Source organism: Microcaecilia unicolor, chromosome 8, assembly GCF_901765095.1.
Source record: "Microcaecilia unicolor chromosome 8, aMicUni1.1, whole genome shotgun sequence".
Classification (NCBI taxonomy): Eukaryota; Metazoa; Chordata; class Amphibia; order Gymnophiona; family Siphonopidae; genus Microcaecilia; species Microcaecilia unicolor.
In genome coordinates, this window is record NC_044038.1 from 70,201,664 (window position 1) to 70,225,531 (window position 23,868).

General features: G+C 49.0%; 1 protein-coding gene across 2 annotated transcripts in view; it reads left to right on the forward strand.

Moving 5' to 3' along the window:
* The window catches only part of GSK3A (glycogen synthase kinase 3 alpha), a 113,283-nt gene that overhangs the window by 84,723 nt on the left and 4,692 nt on the right, over positions 1-23,868 (forward strand). The gene's annotated exons all lie outside the window — the stretch shown is intronic.

The window sequence follows — 23,868 nt, forward strand, 5'->3', positions numbered from 1 at the left end:
TCTGCCCCCTGCATTCAGGGTGCTCCTGCAGTGCAAAAAGAAAAATTATCTGCATTGGCTGATCTTTATTCCCCTGTCATTGTCAGGGGAATAAAACTATATTAAAAGGGGAGGAAAAAAGGAAAAGACATTCAAGTCCACATACTGAGAGCAAGCATGGGAGCTTCCAAGAGGTTTGCTTGGGGTACTGATAGGGAGGCCCTCTTTGTTCCATTTGTGATTTCTCTGGAGTCTTTGGCTGCGATGATCTCAGGGGAAACTCAGGAGGGGGACTGCAGTGTGCACGATCCACCTCTCAGCCCACATTTGGACTGGCATTGGTGGGAACAGCAGCCATCTTGTTGCTTCAGCACGCAAGCCAGCATGAGGAGCAAGGATTGACAGGGATGGGAAAACAATGGTTCCTGTGCCCACCAGTTTGGGCCTTTGGAGGCCAGGAGACATCCCATGAGCTTCTAAAGGACAAGTGGATGAAGGCCCTTATACAGTATGTGAAGCAAGCCCTTGCAGGGACAACTACTGCCCCTAGGGGAGGCTTCTTCCTCCTGGTGTAGGTTCCCTCTGGTGGGACCCCACGGGGCTCAGGACTGTCGAGCCCAAGAGGTGACATCAGCTCAGTGGAGAAGGGAGGTTGGGTTAGTTTCCCTGTCCTTTGCCTTCTTTGCGAGGGGACTTCTGGGAACTGGACGAGGGGAGTGCAGGGGATGGGGAGGGGGCGTGTTTGCCGATAGAAGAGGATAATTCCCTGGTGGTCTAGCTTTTTTGCCATGAGAAACTGGGTCAGCTGATTGACTCTGTGTCCGAGGCTCTGCATGTTTCAGTGCCAATGCAGTTGTACCCCATGGTTGGCAACCTATGGAATGGTATTAGGAGACCCTCCAAGGCCTTTACTTTACATTGGATGCTTTCCCAGATGGTTCTAGCGGAGTGTAAGGCCCTGGAGGGTGTCTTCTGGGATACTAGGCTTTTGAACAGGTTCTACCCCTTGCATTCCAATGAGTTAAACAGGTTGTTTTGGCTACCCAAATGGATGCTCTGGTCATGGCAGTCACCAAGAAAATGATCATTGGTGGAGGGTGGCTTGGCACTGAAGGATCCTCATGATTGGAAAGTGGAACAGCTCCTCAAACAGGCCTTTGCTGCCTCAGCCATTGAAGTCCAGTCTTCATTGTGGCTACATCACTGTGTGGCCAGTGGAACCTCAGAGGCACTTCTTGGCAAGCTGCTCTTTCGGGGCTGTTTGCTCTTTAGGGGTTGGGGGAAGTTGGTGAAGGACCTGGGCGAGTCCAGGCCTCAAAGCCTCCCAGAGGACCATCCATGCTCAAACTCCTACTGGGGGGAGCAAGTAGGTCTTTGAAGGATGGAGATCATTTTTGCTATAGGATACAGGTAAGTATGTTTTTTCCTATAGTCTTTCTCCTTTTACATTTGTTGAGTCTTATCTTTGTTTCTTATCTCACAGCCCTTCTCCTTCCTTTAAATTCTTCTGCATTTGTCTTTTATTTATGTTGGAGCTCAAGTTTTCTTCCAGCTTCTCTTTTCTTCACAGACATGTACTCCCTACCTCTACAAACCTATTAGAAGGAAAAGCCTACACTATCTTAGGTGAGCCCAAGTGATGGTTAGGAATTTTTTTTCCTAATTATCTAAATAAAACAGAAGATAATTAAGGTCCCTGCTAGAATCCTCTCATGAAGACTTCCCTCAACTCAACATTCACTCAGAAATAATCTAGTATATTTTTTCACAGTCTCAATAATATCAGATCAAAGTCTAAGGAATTATAGAAACAGACCCTTAAGATGGTTTATCTTTTTTTTTTTTTTTTTTTATTACATTTGTACCCCGCACTTTCCCACTCATCTCACTTTCCCACTTTCTCTTCATATATACTACTTCGAACATGAGTCAAAATGGTTTACAAAGATGTTAATAAATTTAAAACTTTGATATTTAAAAGGATACCTGGCTAGTCAGATTTTTTTTTTTTTAAGGAAATTAACCTTTAGCCACAGTTCCCCAGTATTTATAATTATAGTAGATTTTTATTTCATGAACATACTTAAAATTTTAGACTACTGTTCTTCCTTTTAAAGAACAGTGGGGTCCTTTTACAAAGACACGCTAGCATTTTTAGCACATGCTAAAAATAAGTGTGCGTTAAACGCTAGAGACGCCCATATGGGCATTTCTAGCGTTTAGTGCACGCTAATCATTAGCTTGCCCTAAAAGCACTACCGTGCTTTTGTGAAAGACCCCTTTTGTCTTTTAATTCTTTTAAGAAATGGGTTACTGTCCTCTATTACAATTTATGTACAATCAGCGCAAGCTTCTCAGCACTGTCATTTACTTTCTGAGAGCTTCTAGAGCAGAACACTGAAAATTGAAAGTTCAGCAATTCAGCCTCTGACTTGACTTTTAAATATGTTTTCTCTTTGAGTATGTTTTCTCTTTGAGTATAAGTAAAATTGTTCTCTCAATTTTTTTTCCCACCAGTGTCATACAGAGCAGTCACACAGCTTGAAGTGAAAAAAACACCTGCAGGCTTCTAAACAACTAATTCAGTCAAACTCTAGTCACTAGAATTAAAATTCTTTCAAAAATGAACTTTAAACATCTCGTGTGCACAACCTTTCTTTCCAACATTACCCATCTAACTCCCTGAAACAGCAGTATAGAATCCTGCCCTAGAGTTCTGACAGCTCAAGACAGCACAAGCTACATACAGCTGCTGCAACAAGTTGCATTCCTGCCCTCACTTGCCCTACACCTGACACTTAGCAAACTTTTTTTCTTACCTTGCCAGGTCCTCCTCCTGCTTTAACTTCTGTTTTCCCCATGTACCAGCTCATTTTCCACTGCAGGCTCTCGCACCTGATACGCCCCTTCTAGTGCATGGGTGCACACAGCATTCCCAGGCTGCTTCCTGCATGGCTCAGAAAAAAACTTTGGGGAAACTCTCTGGAGCTTTCCCAAGCGTTGTTGGCATCTCCACAGGCCTCCCGCCTGTGGAGCTGACTCACCTCCCTGTATCGGGTTGGTTCCACTCTGGCCTGATTTAGAGGTTCTTTTGGCACATGCCTAGTGGAGACGTGACCAGGCCCAACACAGCCTGGTCTTTCCTATGCGCGAGGCCACAGCTCCACTTCCTGGCACTTTCTTCCCACTGTAGCCTGAACCACCAACACACTCTGCCTTCTTCAGCCACAACAATGCGGCTTAGCTCTTTCCCTACTTGTCCCGGCTCCACCCTGCCCCGGTGACCAACACCCACCTGGTACCCAGGACTCCAGTGAGAGCTTTAGCACCAGCCAGGTAAATAAACAAACAAACAAACAAACAAAAAACAACCCACTAATACTATAGGGTTACATTCGCACAGGCTGAATTAAAAATGTGTGTGTGTGTGTATATATATATATAATATTATTTACAGAAACTTTTTTTTTAAGAAACTCCCGCTAGCCTTTTTTCAAACTTCACTCATACAACTGTCATGCCCAACAGAAGCAACCTTCTTTACTCAAATTTTACTTATACTTTTTTGTCTACACTTGACTGACTTGGAATTTCTCATTCGTTGAGGATATAATCCTTTTGTAAATAATTGGGTACTTTCCCTTTATTTCTCCTCTTTGAGCACCTGGACTCAGGAGGTGCTGTTTGTACTGGGTCTATATAGGTACATCTGCTATCGAGTTATTTACATATTTAATCTCATTAGTGACAATATACCACTGTCTTTCATTATCTATAGAGAAAGAAGAATGATCAGACATTCGGCTTTCTTTTTCAGTTTCCTTGCTCTTGTCAGTGTCTACTAAGTGAGCCGACTTGATTTGATTTTGATGCAAAACTTTTATGTTTCCAGTCTTATTTTTTAGCCAGAAAACATTTGTGTGTGCTCCAAAAATTTTTTAAATCTGGTAAAGATCTTGGTCCCAGATTTTTTTAAAGTTTCTGACGCTGATGAAACCCTTGTTTTCTGACCAAGACCCAGTCTCCCACCTCGAGGGTCACTTCTAGAGCTTTGGTATTGTAGGCTCTTTTCATCCTCATTTCTGCCTTTTCAGAAGCAACTCGGGCAATGTTCATAGCTTCTTGTAATTTGTGCCTGTGTTGTTCCACCCAGACTTCCAGATTGGCTATGTATTGCCTTTCCCTCAGGATACAAATTCTCAAACGGAAGTAGTGACTCTCTTCCCAACATTAAGAAAACTGGAGTGCAACCAGTTGAGGAATGAATTAAACTATTATAGATTTTATTTACTCCAGAGATATAATCGTACCAGTGCCTCCTTTTAAATTCTGTTACTGTCTTAATGTTATGCATCGTGTGATCAGGGCACTGTGTTTGTGTGGTGGTGGTGGGTGGGGGAGCAAAATTCCCCGGGCCCGGCGCCAGCAAGCTTCTTCCTGCCTGTCCTCTCCTGCTCCCGTGTGTTGCTCAGGACCCGGATGATTGCATTAACACGATACTACGTTAATGCAATCATCTGGCTTCCAACTTCTGTCACAGACGTTGGAGTTTGCGGATCGTGTTCCACGTTGGAGTTTGCAGATCGCTTGCCTTGTTTTTTGGGACAGACAGGAGCAGTGGAGAAGACAGGTGGGGGGGAGGGGGGTGCAGCGGTGGTCCAGTTCTGTCCCGGGCCCAGCTGTATCTCTCGGCGGCCCTGCATGTGATTATATCTTTCACACTGTTTTCTTGGGGATGGTATGGACTGGTGCAAGATTTTTCTATTTCATACCAGTGGCACATATCCTTGACAACTTTTCCTTGTCCGAGTGAATCCCCTTCAGATATCCACACACACTGATCCAGTTTTTAATAAACGGCTTAGCTCTGTTTTTAGTGGTCTGACCAGGGGCGTATCTGAACTGCGGCGGTAGGGGGGGCCAGGGCCAGAGAGGGGGGGCACATTATAGCCCCCCCCCCGCCGCCGCCGCCGCCATTGCCGATCCCCCTCCCCCCAGCCGCTGCCATTGCTAACCCTCCCCCTCCGTTGCTCGCCTACCTTCGCTGGCGGGGGACCCCAACCCCCGCCAGCCGAGGTCCGCGTCCTCCTGCCGCTGCCGGCTGCCTTTGGTCCTTTCATTCTTCCATTGAAGCTGGCGCCGACGAAAAAGTTTCTTTTGAATCTGACGTCGCTGCACGTTGCACGTTGTACGTGCAGGACGTCAGACTCAAAAGAAACTTTCGTCGGCGCCAGCTTCAATGGAAGAATTAAAGGACCAAAGGCAGCCGGCAGCGGCAGGAGGACGCGGACCTCGGCTGGCGGGGGTTGGGGTCCCCCGCCAGCGAAGGTAGGCGAGCAACGGAGGGGGAGGGTTGGCAGCGGTAGGGGGGTCCAGGGCGAAATCTGCGGGGGCCCAGGCCCCTGAGGCCCCACGCAGATACGCCCCTGGGTCTGACTCTTTGAAGGCACTACAACTGTAAACCTTGTGAACATGTCAGTTATTACCATAGCATTTTCAATGCCTTTGTGTCTTATCCAGCACTTTATAGTCCAACGGTACAAACTTTAAAGGCTCAGTTACATGCAGGTTAAGGGATTCATGCCCCTTGACCTGCACACTGAGGATCCGCTAGGCCCCTCAGTGGTGCAGGTGGGTGGAAGACTCACTTGATTTCACAACGAATGGTCCTACATCACTTCCGACCAATGAATCTTGCAGATGGTGTGCCAAGGCTACACCTTGGAGTTTGTTGAACCAGTTTCTGATACCTTTATGGCATCCCCCTGTACTTACAGGTTATTCTGCAAGGGCTGGTACAGCTGGGAGGGGTGGAGCTGGTTCCCTGAGGTGAGGAAGGGCAGGGTTGGTACTCCATTTATTTCATGGTTCCCAAGAAAGGAGGCTTGTACAGGCCTATCATAGATCTCAAGGAGGCCAATGTCTCCTTCCAAAGCTTGCAGTTTCACATGGAGACCCTGCTGTTGGTTATTGCCTCGGTGTGGCTGGGCAAGTTCCACTAGATTTAGAGAGGTTAGGAATGTCTCCATATTGCCTTCAGGGAGTAACACATATGCTTCTTGCACTTCTGCATCTTAGGCAGATACTTTCAATTCTGGGCTCCAAGTTTGTCATTTGTTATACTGGTAATTTCCATTTTAGTGGTTTACAATGAAATAATAGGTAAGAGAAAATAATTACAAACTTTTTTCTTTAAAAGAGCGTGAGAGGATGAAAGATACACTATAAACAGTGGTCTGTTTCTGCATAATCCAACAAATCTTTTTCTTGAGTGCCGACCCCCAAGGTGGACCATAGCATCAGGTAACTGTGCTTCAGATTATTCTTTCCAATGTGAATCACCTTGCATTTGTCCACATTAAAATTCATCTGCCATTTGGATGCCCAATCTTCCAATTTCCTAAGGTCTTCCTGCAATATTTCATGATCCTCACGTGTTTTAACAACCTTGAATAGTTTTGTGTCATCTGCAAATTTAATCACCACTCATTGTTCTGATTTCCAGATCATTTATAAATATGTTAAATAGCATCGGTCACAGTATTATCCCTGCGGCACTCCACCCTCCTCCATTGAGAGAAATGACCATTTAACCTTACCCTCTGTTTTCTGTCCAATGACCAATTCCTAATTCACATTAAAACCTTGCCTCCTATCCCATGACTCTTTAATTTTCTCAGGAATATCTCATGAGGAACTTTATCAAAAGCTTTCTGAAAATCTTGATATACTACATCAACCGGCTCACCTTTATCCACTGTTTATTCATGCCTTTAAAGAAATTAAGCAAATTGGTGAGGCAAGACTTCCCTTGGCTGAACCCATGCTGTCTCATTAAACCATGATTGTGTTCTGCAGTTTTATTCTTTATAATAGTTTCCACTATTTTGCCTGGCACTGACGTCAGTCTTACCAGTCTGTAATTTCCTGGATCGCCCTGGAACCCTTTTTAAAAATCGAGGTCACATCGGCCACCCTCCAATCTTCAGGTATTATGGACGATTTTATTGACAGGTTACATATTATTCTCCGAGGACAAGCAGGCTGCTTGTTCTCACTGATGGGTGACGTCCACGGCAGCCCCTCCAATCGGAAACTTCACTAGCAAAGGCCTTTGCTAGTCCTCGCGCGCACCGCGCACGCGCGGCCGTCTTCCTGGCTGAACTGGCTCGTGTTCGTCAGTCTTCTTTTGTCTGCGCTCGGTACGGTCGTGTTTGCGCCGTTCGCGCCCCTTAAGTTGACCTTCGCGCGTCTTTTGACTTTTTCGCTCTTTAAAAAAAAAAAAAAGGGATTTCGGAGAAGGGCCTTACGGTCTTTTTCCCTTCCCCGTATTTCTAGTTTTTGGCTCCGATAAGTTTTCTTTCGTTTTCGGGGTAGGCCCCTTTGAGGCCTCGGGTCGAGTTTTTTTCTCCCCCTCTTTTTGGTGCCTTACCACAATTACGAGTTTTGATTTCGCCGGCGTGATTTTTCCACCCATGTCATCAGTCTCCCAGTGGCTTCAAGAAGTGCACCCAGTGCGCCCGGGTAATCTCGCTCACTGATAGGCACGCGTCGTGTCTTCCGTGTCTGGGGGCTGGGCACCACCCGCAGGCCTGTAGTCTTTGCGCCCTTTTACAGAAAAGGACTCAGGTAGCGAGATTGGCCCAGTGGAACGTTTTGTTCTCGGGCTCTTCGTCGGCATCGGCACCGGGAGTATCGAGGACGTCGACAGCATCAAGACCTCCGCCCTCGGCCGCGATTGTATCGATTGCATCGAGGCATCGACCCTCTGCATCGTCGGGGCCGAGACATCAGAAGGCTGCGTCGGCGTCGGTGGTACCGGGACCTCCACTAGTGCTGATGTCGTCGGACGGTGGTGCTTCGTCTGGAGTGCAGGTGAGGGCTGTCCATTCCCCTGCTGGTGGCGGTGAGCCTTCGGGTGGGTCTCCCCCTACCCTGAGGGCTCCTGCGGTACAGCCCCCCCGAGACCGACCTTCTTCGGCCTCGGCCCCGAGGAAGTGACGGCTGGATTCTACGTCCTCCTCGTCGGTACCGGGAAGCTCCGGTGACATGCTTCGTTTGAAAAAGTCAAAGAAGCATCGACACCGGTCTCCTTCCCGCGTCGGTACCGAGAGCTCTGGGTTGCCGAGGGAGTCGGCACCCAGCAGGCATCGGCACCGGGAGGACCGCTCACTCTCTGTTCAGGAGGTGTCGATGCGCTCCACCTTGGACAGCCCGGAACAGCCTCCATGCCCGGAACAGACTCTGACTTCGACTCCTGCATCGGCTTCTATGTCTTTCTCCACAGCTGCCCTGCATGAGAGTCTCCGAGCCGTTCTCCCAGAGATCCTGGGAGAGCTGTTGCGCCCTTCCCCTCCGGTACCAGGGGTGCTTGCGCCACCGGTACCGTTGAGTGAGGCGACGGCTGGCCCCTTGCCCAGGGTGAGGTCTCCGACATCGGTGCCGCTTGCGGTACCGACTGCGGTCGCCTCCCAGGAAGGCTCCCCGACGACGTCGGCGGAGGGAGCTTCGCCGGTGCGGGCGAGGGAGTCTACCTCTCGACGCTCCCACCGTGGCCATGGTTCCACGGAGTCGAGCCGGGCACGGCTTCAGACACAGGTCCGTGAACTTGTGTCTGATACCGATGGTGAGGCCTCGTGGCAGGAGGAGGAGGACATCAGATATTTCTCTGACGAGGAGTCTGATGGCCTTCCTTCTGATCCCACTCCCTCCCCTGAAAGGCAGCTTTCTCCTCCCGAGAGTCTGTCTTTTGCGGCCTTTGTCCGGGAGATGTCTACGGCCATCCCCTTCCCGGTGGTTGTGGAGGACAAGCCCAGGGCTGAAATGTTTGAGCTCCTGGACTATCTTTCTCCACCTAAGGAAGCGTCCATAGTACCCATGCATCATGACCTAAAAAAGACATTGCTGGCGAACTGGACCAAGCCTTTAAGTAATCCCCACATTCCCAAGAAGATCGAGTCCCAGTACCGGATCCATGGGGACCCAGAGCTGATGCGCACTCAGTTGCCTCACGACTCTGGAGTTGTGGATTTGGCCCTAAAGAAGGCTAAGAGTTCTAGAGAGCATGCTTCGGCGCCCCCGGGCAAAGACTCTAGAACCTTAGACTCCTTTGGGAGGAAGGCCTACCGTTCCTCTATGCTCGTGGCCAAAATTCAGTCCTACCAGCTCTACACGAGCATACACATGCGGAACAATGTGCGGCAGTTGGCGGGCTTGGTGGACAAGCTCCCTCCTGAGTAAGCCAAGCCATTTCAGGAGGTGGTCAGACAGCTGAAGGCGTGCAGAAAATTCCTGGCCAGAGGGGTGTATGACACCTTTGATGTTGCGTCCAGGGCCGCTGCTCAAGGTGTGGTGATGCGCAGACTCTCATGGCTGCGTGCTTCCGACTTGGAGAATAGGATCCAGCAGTGGATTGTGGACTCGCCTTGCCGTGCGGATAATATTTTTGGAGAGAAGGTCGAACGGGTGGTAGAGCAGCTCCACCAGCGGGATACCGCTTTCGACAAGTTCTCCCGCCGGCAGCCTTCAGCTTCTACCTCCACAGGTAGACGTTTTTATGGGGGAAGGAAGACTGTTCCCTACTCTTCTGGTAAGCGTAGGTACAATCCTCTTTCTCGACAGCCTGCTGCCCAGGCTAAGCCCCAGCGCGCTCGCTCTAGTCAGCAGCGTGCGCCTCAGCAAGGCCCCTCGGCTCCCCAGCAAAAGCAAGGGACGAGCTTTTGACTGGCTCCAGCAGAGCATAGCCGACATCCAAGTGTCAGTGCCGGGCGATCTGCCGGTCGGAGGGAGGTTGAAAGTTTTTCACCAAAGGTGGCCTCTCATAACCTCCGATCAGTGGGTTCTTCAAATAGTCCGGCACGGATACACCCTCAATTTGGCCTCAAAACCTCCAAATTGTCCACCGGGAGCTCATTCTTACAGCTTCCAACACAAGCAGGTACTTGCAGAGGAACTCTCCGCCCTTCTCAGCGCCAATGCGGTCGAGCCCGTGCCATCCGGGCAAGAAGGGCTGGGATTCTATTCCAGGTACTTCCTTGTGGAAAAGAAAACAGGGGGGATGCGTCCCATCCTAGACTTAAGAGCCCTGAACAAATATCTGGTCAAGGAAAAGTTCAGGATGCTTTCCCTGGGCACCCTTCTCCCCATGATTCAGGAAAACAGTTGGCTATGCTCTCTGGACTTGAAGGAAGCCTATACGCACATCCCGATACTGCCAGCTCACAGACAGTATCTGCGATTTCAGCTGGTCACACGTCACTTCCAGTACTGTGTGCTACCCTTTGGGCTCGCCTCTGCGCCCAGAGTGTTCACGAAGTGCTTGGCTGTAGTAGCAGCGGCACTTCGCAGGCTCGGGGTACACGTGTTCCCATATCTCGACGATTGGCTGGTGAAGAACACATCCGAGGCAGGAGCTCTACAGTCAATGCAGATGACTGTTCGCCTCCTGGAGCTACTGGGGTTTGTGATAAATTATCCAAAGTCCCATCTTCTCTCAGTACAGAGACTCGAATTCATAGGAGCTCTGCTGGATTCTCGGATGACTCTTGCCTATCTCCCAGAGGCGAGAGCCAACAACTTGTTGTCCCTCGTCTCGCGGGTGCGAGCGTCCCAGCAGATCACAGCTCGGCAGATGTTGAGATTGCTGGGCCACAAGGCCTCCACAGTTCATGTGACTCCCATGGCCCGCCTTCACATGAGATCTGCTCAATGGACCCTAGCTTCCCAATGGTTTCAGGCTGCTGGGGATCTAGAAGACGTGATCCACCTGTCCACGAGTTTTCTTAAATCCCTGTATTGGTGGATGATTTGGTCCCATTTGACTCTGGGACGTCCTTTCCAAATTCCTCAGCCACAAAAAGTGCTGACTACGGATGCGTCTCTCCTGGGGTGGGGAGCTCATGTCGATGGGCTTCACACCCAGGGAAGCTAGTTCCTCCAGGAACGCGATCTGCAGATCAATCTTCTGGAGTTGCGAGCGGTCTGGAACGCTCTGAAGGCTTTCAGAGATCGGCTGTCCCACCAAATTATCCAAATTCAGACAGACAACCAGGTTGCCATGTATTACATCAACAAGCAGGGGGGCACCGGATCTCGCCCCCTGTGTCAGGAAGCCGTCAGCATGTGGCTCTGGGCTCGCCGTCACGGCATGGTGCTCCAAGCCACATATCTGGCAGGCGTTAACAACAGTCTGGCCGACAGACTGAGCAGGATTATGCAACCTCACGAGTGGTCGCTCAATTCCCGAGTAGTGCGCCAGATCTTTCAGGTGTGGGGCACCCCCTTGGTAGATCTCTTTGCATCTCAAGCCAACCACAAAGTCCCTCAGTTCTGTTCCAGGCTTCAGGCCCACGGCAGACTGGCATCGGATGCCTTCCTCCTGGATTGGGGGGAGGGTCTGCTGTATGCTTATCCTCCCATACCTCTGGTGGGGAAGACTTTGTTGAAACTCAAGCAAGACCGAGGCACCATGATTCTGATTGCTCCTTTTTGGCCGCGTCAGATGTGGTTCCCTCTTCTTCTGGAGTTGTCCTCCGAAGAACCGTGGAGATTGGAGTGTTTTCCGACCCTCATCACACAGGACGAAGGGGCGCTTCTGCATCCCAACCTCCGGTCTCTGGCTCTCACGGCCTGGATGTTGAGAGCGTAGACTTTGCCTCTTTGGGTCTGTCAGAGGGTGTCTCCCGCATCTTGCTTGCTTCCAGGAAAGATTCCACTAAGAGGAGTTACTTCTTTCTATGGAGGAGGTTTGCCGTCTGGTGTGACAGCAAGGCCCTAGATCCTCGCTCTTGTCCTACACAGACCCTGCTTGAATACCTTCTGCACTTGTCTGAGTCTGGTCTCAAGACCAACTCTGTAAGGGTTCACCTTAGTGCAATCAGTGCATACCATTACCATGTGGAAGGTAAGCCGATCTCAGGACAGCCTTTAGTTGTTCGCTTCATGAGAGGTTTGCTTTTGTCAAAGCCCCCTGTCAAACCTCCTACAGTGTCATGGGATCTCAATGTCGTTCTCACCCAGCTGATGAAACCTCCTTTTGAGCCACTGAACTCCTGCCATCTGAAGTACTTGACCTGGAAGGTCATTTTCTTCGTGGCAGTTACTTCAGCTCGTAGAGTCAGTGAGCTTCAGGCCCTGGTAGCCCAGGCCCCTTACACCAAATTTCATCATAACAGAGTAGTCCTCCGCACTCACCCTAAGTTCTTGCCAAAGGTCGTGTCGGAGTCCCATCTGAACCAGTCAATTGTCTTGCCAACATTCTTTCCCCGTCCTCATTCCTGCCCTGCTGAACGTCAGCTGCACATATTGGACTGCAAAAGAGCATTGGCCTTCTATCTGGAGCGGACACAGCCCAACAGACAGTCCGCCCAATTGTTTGTTTCTTTTGATCCCAACAGGAGGGGAGTGGCTGTGGGGAAACGCACCATATCCAATTGGCTAGCAGATTGCATTTCCTTCACTTACGCCCAGGCTGGGCTGGCTCTTGAGGGTCATGTCACGGCTCATAATGTTAGAGCCATGGCAGCGTCGGTAGCCCACTTGAAGTCAGCCACTATTGAAGAGATTTGCAAAGCTGCGACGTGGTCATCTGTCCACACATTCACATCTCATTACTGCCTGCAGCAGGATACCCGACGCGACAGTCGGTTCGGGCAGTCAGTGCTTCAGAATCTGTTCGGGGTTTAGGATCCAACTCCACCCCTCTAGGCCCATGTTTATTCTGTTCCAGGCTACACTCTCAGTTAGTTGGAAAAATTGTTAGGTCAATCTCAGTTATGTCCTCGCCGTTGCGAGGCCCAATTGACCATGGTTGTTGTTTTGAGTGAGCCTGGGGGCTAGGGATACCCCATCAGTGAGAACAAGCAGCCTGCTTGTCCTCGGAGAAAGCGAATGCTACATACCTGTAGAAGGTATTCTCCGAGGTCAGCAGGCTGATTGTTCTCACAAACCCGCCCGCCTCCCCTTTGGAGTTGTGTCTTCCCTTGTCTTTGTCTTGCTACATGTGGGACTGACGAACACGAGCCGGTTCGGGCGGGAAGACGGCCGCGCATGCGCGGTGCGCATGGGCGCGCGAGGACTAGCAAAGGCCTTTGCTAGTGAAGTTTCCGATTGGAGGGGCTGCCGTGGACGTCACCCATCAGTGAGAACAATCAGCCTGCTGTCCTCGAAGAATACCTTCTACAGGTATGTAGCATTCGCTTTAACAGCAGATCAGCAATTTCATGCTTGAGTTCTTGGAGTACCCTTGGATGTATGACATCCGGTCAAGGTGATTTACTACTCTTTAATTTGTCAATTTGGCTCAGTACATCTTCCAGGTTCACAGAGATTTCTTTCAGTTCCTCCGCATCATCGCCCTTGAAAATCATTTCCGGTACAGGCAGATCATGTACGTTTTCTTCCTTAAAGTCTGAAGCAAAGTTAAGCTCTGGAACTCTTTGCCAGATGTAGTAACAGCGATTAGTGTATCTGGGTTTAAAAAAGGTTTGGGCAAGTTTCTGGAGGAAAAGTCCATAGTCTGCTATTAAGACAGACATGGGGAAGCGAATGTTGCCACAATTTAGGTTTCTGTCAGGTACTTGTGACCTGGCTTGGCCACTGTTGGAAATAGGAAACTGGGCTAGATGGACCATTGATCTAACCCAGTATGGCTACTCTTTTGTTCTTATATAATCCAGTTTCCACCCAAATCAAGAATCAAATGATTTTTAAAGAAAGTAACTCTTCAGTTTAAATCTAAACTTTTGATATGATGTTTCAAGATGCAGTTCTAGTGGCAGGTTATTCCAAAGTGTAGGACAACGAAAATTGAAGAATGTGTAGATGCATAGCGAATTGACAGTAAGATGGCTCTTTGGCTTTGGCACTGTGGACCTTCTCTAAGGTCATGGTGGTGGCGGCTCACAAGCAGGGAGTCTGGGTGCATCCATACCTGGATGACTAGTTCCTTTTCAGCCAATTTGGAGGAGCAGTCATAACTGCCATGGCAGAAGTGATTCTCCTCCTCAAACGCCTGGGCTTGGGAAGTCAGTTATGCTGAGTCACTTGGCTCCCAGACAGAAACTGGAGTAACTGGGAATATGCTTTGACACCAGGCAGAGAGCAGTGTTTCTCCTGGAAGGTCACATATGCAAGCTGCAGTTCCAGATGTGGGAACTATGTGCTCCTTGGGCCCCTTGGGCCTGGGATCAATGTTCCGTGTAAGCTGCATGGCTGCTCACTCTCTGGTAAGAAGGCGTGCAGCTGTCCTGCCCTGCCACACAGCCAGCAAGATCTCCATCCGCTGCCTCCTTCCCAGACACCCCCTGCCACTGCTTCCCCAAACCAGCAGCAGTGGTGTTGATGGCAAAACAAAGAAACATAGCAGGGCCACACTGTACATACCTGTGACTGCCAGTCCCTCCTCCCCCACCCCCCGATGTTACTTCTGGTTTTGGGTCAGAGCTGGCAGCCACATGACACGGGGACCTGCAGTAACCACGGGAATGGGTAGAGAGTCTGCGGGTATGGGACAGGGACAAAACCGGAGAGGATAGGACGTGGGGTCGGGGATGAATTTTATCATTCTTTACTTTGAAGCCTGTTAATGAACTGGACCATTATTTATGTTTGAGTGATACAGACAATGATATTTTGATTTTCTTTTTCTTTTTCTTTTTTTTTTTAAACATGCTGGCCACAACTGGCAAAATTTGCATGAGGAAACCTGTACATTCCCGCTACCTGCATGTCTTCTGAGAAGACATCATCTTTGCAGGAAGTACTGTGGAAGACAGGGAGAGCAAGACTGAACCCTGAGATTGTTGATGACTTATTCATCCACAGATTAAAAAATCATAACAGTGCTTTATAGGGCTTATTTCTACCCCACTAGGGCATACAGAACGGGCTGTATTTTGTACCCCTGGACATTTTAACAGGGTGGATTAGGATTCCTTGGGGTAGTAGAAGTCAGCTATTGTTGGGGTTGGAAGGGTAGAGGGTGGGGGTGGGGGTTGTGGTGGGGTTGTTATAGTTACTCATTATTGTTTTCTGTTTGTGATTTGTAAACAACAGTTGCACAGCTTATTGTTCCTTTTTATACTTTAATAAAAAGATTTAAATATAAAATCATAAGTGTTCCAGGCTTCTGCAAATGAGGACAGAGCCCATGGGGATGGGGTTGGGACGGGGACAGAACCTGCGGGGGGGGGGGGGGGGGGGCAGACTGGGGAATAAGAGAAAATGAAATAGAGCCAGGGTGACTGTAAGAGAGGTGGCAAGCTGTGGGGTACATGTAGTAAAAAGAGGGAAATGGATGATTGGATAGTAAGAGAGAATTAAATCTGGACAGAGGCAGAAAATAAATTGAAGAAAGCTGAAAGGAAAAGAATGAGAGAACTGGCAAATGAACAGGAAATCCTGGCAAGAAGAGGAAAGCAGAAACAGAGACTTGGGACCAACACAATTGAAAAAAGTAAATGGTCAGACAAAGGTAGAAAATTTTTTTTTAGTTTAAGATAAAGTAGTGTGGTAGCTGTGTTGTTAAATTGCAATAGAAAATGGAAATAAGGTGTTATATTTTTATTGGGTTAATTATAATAGATTTTTGACTAACTTTCAGAGACCAAAACCTCCTTCCTCAGGTCAGAACAGGATACCATAACAGCAGAATACTGTCTTGACCTGATGGAGGTTTTGGCCTCTGTAAGCTAATTGAAAAAAATATATTTAGTCCAATAGAATGGTATTGTATTTTCTATTTTTTGTTTTATTTGCATTTGTTAATTTGTAATGTAATGATTAGAATAATGTCAGTTTTGAAATTTAGGTCTGCCATCTTTATATTTTGCACAGTACTGGGGGGCCACACATTGCTTTCTCTTGCTCTGGTGTTGCACTGTATGAAGAGTCTGGCTTCTTGGGAGTTCAGTTTAATTTTAATTTCTAGTTTTATTTTGTGGTTACTTATTCTAGACTGGGTGAGGGTCTGTGTTCTGTGTGTGTGAAAGAGATGTGGTTTTCTGTTAGCATTGAGTATACGATCTGTTCCAGTTGGTTTATTAATGTTCTAGTGCTCACTACAGTGTTTGTGGTTTTGTCTTTTCCTAGGTAGGTGCTGTTTTTGTGATTTGTGGAAGTTACTGCTGTTATCATATGTTGGAATTGCTTTGTAGATACTTAATGACATTCACACTATGCCTGGTATTGGATTTTGATTAGGATTTAGACCATACGTTTCCCAGTAATAGCTCAAGGCAAGTTACATTCAGGTACAATAGGTATTTTCATGTCCCGGAGGGCTTAAAATTTAAGTTTTGTATTTGAGACAATGGAGGGTTAAGTGACTTGACCAAGATCTCCAGGAACATCAGTGGGAGTTGAATCCTGGCTTCCCTGGTTTTCAGCCTGCTGCTCTAACCACGTTTGATAACTCATCAGCAAACTAAGGGCTTCTTTTACAAAGCCACATTAATGATTGTCATGTGGCAAATGCAACAAAGCCTATAGGAATTGAATGGGCTTTGTTTCATTTGACGCTCCAGGAATCTCTACCACTGCTTTGTAAAAGTGTTTATGTATGCATGTCTGTGTATGTCTCTGTAAGAAGTGCTGACAGGGCAAAGTAATGGAAATTTTTTGCTCATGCCAACTCAGTCCTTAGAGGGAACATTGTCCAGGATAACTTGCAACTTCTCTTCCCAGATGTTGGAAGTAGTGCTGTGGATGAGGGCACACATGCGCCTGCTGCAGCAGGTGCAGTTCTCCTGTTGGGCTCCTTGCTCCCAGCAATTCAAGAGGCATCGCCCTCTGTCAGGTTCTCTGTGCTTGAGTCTAGTGAGGTGGGATGACCCTTGCTACCTTCTCAAGAGGGTTCCATTTGATACCCCTGACTGGATTGTAGTAACCACGGGAGTCTCTAGTGGTGGTGAGCTCACTACCTAGGGTGGGCTGTGCAAGGCCTGCCGTTCCAAAAGGAGTTAGAGTGTCCTATCAATTACCTGCAGATGAGAGCAGTTTGCTCGGCACTACTAGAATTCCTTCCCTAGTCTGAGCTAAGATGATTTGAGTGATGTCAGACAATGCCATGGCAGTGGTGTACATCCACAAGCAAGCAGGGAGGGATTCGGAATGTGGCAGTAACCCTAGAAGCTGCCCTGATATGCATCAAAATCAAATTAAGTTGGCTCACTTAGTAGACATTGACAATATGCAAGAACTGGAGAATTGATAGCTCAGTCAAGAGTCCATATATTAATTTTTGTGTTATCTGTGATTTTTTTTTGTTTTGCAAAAAAATGAAGTATTAACTTTTAATATGTATTTATTGGTTGTAAACCGCCTAGAATGTTTGGTAGCATGGTATATAAACACTGAAATAAATAAATAAATACATTTGGGCCAAAAGTCATTTCTTTGCCTTTTTGGTACCCCATATCTCTGGGGTGGTAAATGTGCAGGTGGACTTTCTCAGCTAAAAGGCACAGGATCTGAGAGAGTGGGAGTTGTACTCCTCTGCCTTTCAGGTTTGGTAGATCGTTGGGGCAATCATTGCATCAACTTGATGGTGATGTGGCAGAACTCTAGTGTTTGCAGGTTTCCAGCCACTGTGTGGGGATTGACGTATTGGTACAGCCCTGGCTACAATAGGAGCTCCGGTATGTGTTTACTTCATAGCTGCTGATAGACAGGGTCCTTGGATGATGGCCAGACATCTGTTCCTAGTATTTCTGGTCACTCTAGACTGGCCAGCGCCACCTGTGGTGTGCCTCCTAGTAGGGCTTCTGCTTCTGTGGGGGTGGGGGACCCCGAGGCAGGGTCCAGCGAAAGTGGAGGATCCTGATCCCATCTGGCTTATGCCAGACACAGTCTGATGAGTGGAGGCTACTCAGCCCCAATCATTTCCACCCTTCTCAGGGCTTAGAGGCAGTCTGTCTCTGTGGCCTATGTCTGGATCTGGCCAATCGTCGATTGATGATGCATGGAGAGGAATGTATGGCAAGGTGGACCTAATTCTGATTTGAAAGTGTCATACTAGAGAATTCTAGGCTGCACCAGCCCTTATACCGGTAATGGCACTGGAATAGTTCAGTATCTTTACCTCCATCTCCTGGTAGGGCAACTCAACCCATTGATCTGACTAGAGGGTGACTGAAACTTGGGTTTTAGGTTTCAGCTGAAACAGAATCTGTGGCTCAGATTAGTCACTCTCAATTAAAACCATTACCCTTCCCCTAGGCATAAAGCAGACCTCTTAGAAGCCCTGGTGGTCTAGTGGTGGTCTAGTGGTTTCTTTGGGGCAGGAGCGATCCTGAGTTGCTTCTGCACATGGCATCTCTGCAAAGTTGCTGCCGTGACTTCTCACAGCAACCTTGCAAAACTACTGTGGGAGGTCACAGCAGCCATTTTTAGATTGAAGCCGACATAGGCAGGAGTGATTGGGGCTTGCTCCTACCCATGGTGGTTCTAATCTCAATACAGCTGCCACGACCTCCTGCAGCAGTTTCGCAAGCTGCCACAGGAAATTGCAGCAGCCATTTTGACTGCAGAGAGAGCATGGGCAGTAAATTGATTTTTTTTTACTTGTTCCAAACATACAAGGAGTAGGGGACACTCAAGGAACTTACATGGAAATACTTTTAAAACAAATAGGAGGAAATATTTTTTTACTCAAAGACTAGTTAAGCTCTGAAACTCTTTGCTGGAGGATGTGGTAACAGTGGTTAGCGTATCTGGCTTTAAAAAAGGTTTGGACAAATTCTTGGAGGAAAAGTCCATAGTCTGCTATTGAGACAGACATGGGGAAGCAACTGCTTGCCCAGGGATTTGTAGTATGGAATGTTACCATGATTTGGTTGCTTGGCCACTGTTTGGAAAACAGGATACTGTTCTTATGCAGTGGCGTACCAAGGGGGGGGGGGCGGTGGGGCGGTCCGCCCCCGGGTGTCAGTGGGTGGGGGGTGCTCCGTTGCTGACTGCAGTCAGCCCTCGTCTCCTCTCCATCCTGTGCCTTTAAAAAAAATCTGAAAAGCAGCATGGCAGGCAGGGCTTTGCGTCTGCCCTGCCTGCTTGTAAAAGAAAGCGCTGGCAAACCTCGTCGACGCGACGTCGACGAGGAGGTTTGCCACTTTCTTTTACAAGCAGGCAGGGCAGACACGAAGCACTGCCTGCCATGCTGCTTTTCAGATTTTTTTTTTTTAAAGCCCTGGTTGGAGGCAGGAGACGAGGGCTGTCGTCGAAGGTGGTAGGTGGGTCAAGTTGGGGGGGGGGGGTGCTTAGATGGGCGAGGAGAGTTTCAGATGGGAGAAGGGGACTGGAGAGGGGGGCCTCAGATGGGAGAGGGGGATGTGGGGAGGGGGGTCTCAGATGAGAGAAGGGACTGGGCTGGGGAGAAGGGGGTGGGGGTCTCGGTTGGGAGAAGGGGACGTGGGGAGGGGGGTCTCAGATGGGAGAAGAAGGGAGAAGGGGCCTGGGCTGGGGAGAAGTGGGGTGGGGGTCTCAGATGGGAGAAGGGGACGTGGGGAAGGGGGTCTCAGATGGGAGAAGAGGGGAGAAGGGGACTGGGCATCTCAGATGGGAGAAGGGGACGTGGGGAGGGGGGTCTGAGATGGAAGAATAGGGGAGAAGGGGACTGGGTTGGGGAGAAGGGGGGGTGGGGGTCTCAGATGGGAGAAGGGGACGTGGGGAGGGGGGTCTCAGATGGGAGAAGGGGATGTGGGGAGGGGGGTCTCGATGGGAGAAGGGGACTGGGGTGGGGAGGGGGATCTCAGATGGGAGAAGAGGGGAGAAGGGGACGGGTGAGGAGAAGGGGACTGGGGTGGGGAAGGGGCCATGCGAGAAAATGGGAGCCATGCCTAGGGCTGGTGGGAAAATGGGTCTGGGGCTGAAAAGGGGTCCCTAATGCAAGGCATATGGATGAAGGGGGCTGGAACTGGGGGCTGAAAAGGAGGGTAGGTGGGATAAGGGGGCTAGTACCTCAGTCATTTATGGCCCCTATTCATATTCTCTTCCTAGCCCTGTCCCTTCCTAATCTTTTCCCTCACCCCCTACCTCTCTCTGCTACAGGAACTCACTGCCCATCCATCGACTTCATCACCTCACCTTCTCTCCTACCCTCTTCCTCCCTCTTGGCTTTTAATCTCCGCCTCTTTCTTCCGTCCATTTTGCCTTCCCCATTCCACCTAAATACCTCTCGCCTTCGTGGCCACACCTCTCCTACTCTCCTCCGCTCTCTTTTACTCCTTCTCTTACTCTCAGCCGGTGACATCAATCCCAATCCTGGCCCCCCTCACCAACTATTATCCCAACCCTACAGATCTCACCGCGACCTCTCTAACCTCATCTCTATTTCTCTACTCCCCTCCTCTTCTCTGCCCTTCTCTTGCGCCCTATGGAATGCCCGCTCTATCTGTAACAAACTCGCCTATATCCATGACCTCTTTATCTCACGTCACCTCCATCTGCTCGCCATAACAGAAACCTGGCTCTGCCCTGATGACTCTGCTTCAGTTGCAGCCCTGTGCCATGGCGGTTCTCTATTTTCACATACTCCTCGCCCTGCTGGCCGTGGGAGCGGTGTTGGACTACTACTCTCTCCCTCCTCCAGATTTCAACCCCTTCTTCCACCTCAATCTCACTGTTTTTCCTCCTTTGAAGTCCACTCTATCCGCCTTTTCTCTCCTCTGCCTCTTCGAATAGCGGTCATTTATCGTCCCCCTGATAAGTCCCTTTAATCCTTTCTCAGTGACTTTGATGCCTGGCTTGCCTTCTTCCATGATCCTTCCTCCCCCTCTCTCATCCTTGGTGACTTTAATATTCCTGCTAATGATCCTTCCAACTCTTATATTTCCAAGTTACTCGCTTTAACGTCCTCCTTTAATCTCCAACTATGCTCCACCTCCCCCACTCATCAAAATGGTCACTGTCTTGATCTCATCTTCAACTGTTCACCCTCTAGTTTCCTTGCCTCTGATCTTCCCTCCTCTGATCACCATCTTATAACTTTCACACTTAAATCTCCTCCCTCCCAGTCCCGTCCTATCTTCTCATTTATCTAGGAATCTTCACGATATTGACCCTTCATCTCTATCCTCCCATGTTTCAAACCTCCTCTCTACTGTGGCACCATCCACATCTGTCAACGAGGCTGTTTCTTCTTACAACAATACACTATCCTCTGCCTTAGACACTCTTGCACCTTTGATGACCCGCCCTGTAAGGCGTACAAAACCCCAACCTTGGCTGACTTCTAATATCCGCTACCTACGTTCCTGTACCCGCTCCGCCGAACGCCTCTGGCGGAAATCTCGGGCCCTTGCTGATTTCTTACACTTTAAGTTCATGCTGACCTCCTTCCAATCTGCTCTTTTACGTGCCAAACAGGATTATTATATCCAACTGACCAACTCTCTTGGCTCTAATCCTTGACTTCTCTTCACCACATTGAACTCTCTCCTCAAGGTGCCCCCTCCCCCAACTCCCCCTTCATTATCTCCTCAGACCCTTGCTGAATTCTTTCACAACAAGGTTGAAAAGATAAACCTTGCTTTCTCTACCTCACCACCTCTCTCTCCACTAGTCCATTCCCCTCTCTCTCCTTCCCCTCATTCCCTTTCCTCCTTTCCTGAAGTTACTATTGAGGAAACTACACTTCTCCTTTCTTCCTCAAAATGTACCACCTGTTCCTCTGATCCCATTCCCACCCACCTTCTTAATGCCATCTCTCCTGCTCTTATTCCTTTTATCTGTCACATTCTCAGCCTCTCCCTTTCCACTGTGACTGTCCCTGCTGCCTTTAAACATGCTGTGGTCACACCTCTCCTTAAGCCTTCACTCGACCCTACTTGTTCCTCTAATTACCGACCCATCTCCCTCCTTCCTTTTCTCTCCAAATTACTTGAGCGTGCTGTTCACCACCGCTGCCTTGATTTTCTCTCCTCACATGCTATTCTTGACCCACTACAATCTGGTTTTCACCCTCTCCACTCAACCGAAACTGCGCTTACTAAAGTCTCCAATGACCTATTACTGGCTAAATCCAGAGGTCAATATTCCATCCTCATTCTTCTTGATCTTTCCGCTGCTTTTGACACTGTCGATCACAGCATACTTCTTGATACCCTGTCCTCACTTGGATTCCAGGGCTCTGTCCTTTCCTGGTTCTCTTCCTACCTCTCCCTCCGCACCTTTAGCGTTCACTCTGGTGGATCCTCTTCTACTTCTATTCCTCTGCCTGTCGGCGTACCTCAGGGTTCTGTTCTTGGTCCCCTCCTCTTTTCTTTCTACACTTCTTCCCTTGGTTCATTAATCTCATCCCATGGCTTTTCCTACCATCTCTATGCTGATGACTCCCAAATCTACCTTTCTACCCCTGATATCTCACCTTGCATCCAAACCAAAGTTTCAGCATGCTTGTCTGACATTGCTGTCTGGATGTCTCAACGCCACCTGAAATTAAATATGACCAAAACCGAGCTTCTCATTTTCCCCCCCAAACCCACCTCCCCGCTCCCCCTGTTTTCTATTTCTGTTGATGGCTCTCTCATTCTCCCTGTCTCCTCAGCTCGAAACCTTGGGGTCATCTTTGACTCTTCTCTCTCCTTCTCTGCTCATATCCAGCAGATTGCCAAGACCTGTCGTTCCTTTCTTTACAACATCCGTAAAATCCGCCCCTTTCTTTCCGAGCACTCTACCAAAACCCTCATCCACACCTTTGTCACCTCTTGTTTAGACTACTGCAATCTGCTTTTTGCTGGCCTCCCACTTAGTCACCTCTCCCCTCTCCAGTCGGTTCAAAACTCTGCTGCCCGTCTCATCTTCCGCCAGGGTCGCTTTACTCATACTACCCCTCTCCTCAAGACCCTTCACTGGCTCCCTATCCGTTTTCGCATCCTGTTCAAACTTCTTCTACTAACCTATAAATGTACTCACTCTGCTGCTCCCCAGTATCTCTCCACACTTGTCCTTCCCTACACCCCTTCCCGTGCACTCTGCTCCATGGATAAATCCTTCTTATCTGTTCGCTTCTCCACTACTGCCAACTCCAGACTTCGCGCCTTCTGTCTCGCTGCACCCTACGCCTGGAATAAACTTCCTGAGCCCCTACGTCTTGCCCCATCCTTGGCCACCTTTAAATCTAGACTGAAAGCCCACCTCTTTAAAATTGCTTTTGACTCGTAACCACTTGTAACCACTCGCCTCCACCTACCCTCCTCTCTTCCTTCCCGTTCACATTAATTGATTTGATTTGCTTACTTTATTTATTTTTTGTCTATTAGATTGTAAGCTCTTTGAGCAGGGACTGTCTTTCTTCTATGTTTGTGCAGTGCTGCGTATGCCTTGTAGCGCTATAAAAATGCTAAATAGTAGTAGTAGTAGTAGTACTGGAACTGGGGGTTGAAAAGGGGCAGAGGCTGAAGCTGGGGGGACTGGGGGCTGAAAAGGGGACAGGGAGAAGTGGCTGGGGCTGAAGTTCGGGTCTGGTGAGAGAAAAGGGCTGGGGCTGAAACTGCGGACTGGTGGGATAGTGGGGCTGAAAAGGGGGAGCAAGTGGGAGACGTGGGCTGGGGCTAGAACTAGGGGCATGGTGGGATAAGAGGGCTGGAACTGGGGACTGAAAAAAGGGGCAGAGAGAGAGAGGGGACAGACGATGGATGGGGGGGAGAGGGAGGGCAGACCCTGGATGGATGGGGGGAGAGGGGAGGGCAGACCCTTAATGGATGGGGGGGTGAGGGAGGGCAGACCTTGGATGGATGGGGGAGGAGAGGGAGGGCAGAAAGTGAATGGAAGAGGGAGAGAGAGGGCAGACAGTGAATGGAAGGGGCAGGGAGAGAGGGCAGACATTGGATGGAGGGGACAGCAGAGAGGGCAGACACTGGATGGCAGAGAAAGAACGAAGACAGTGAAAAGAAG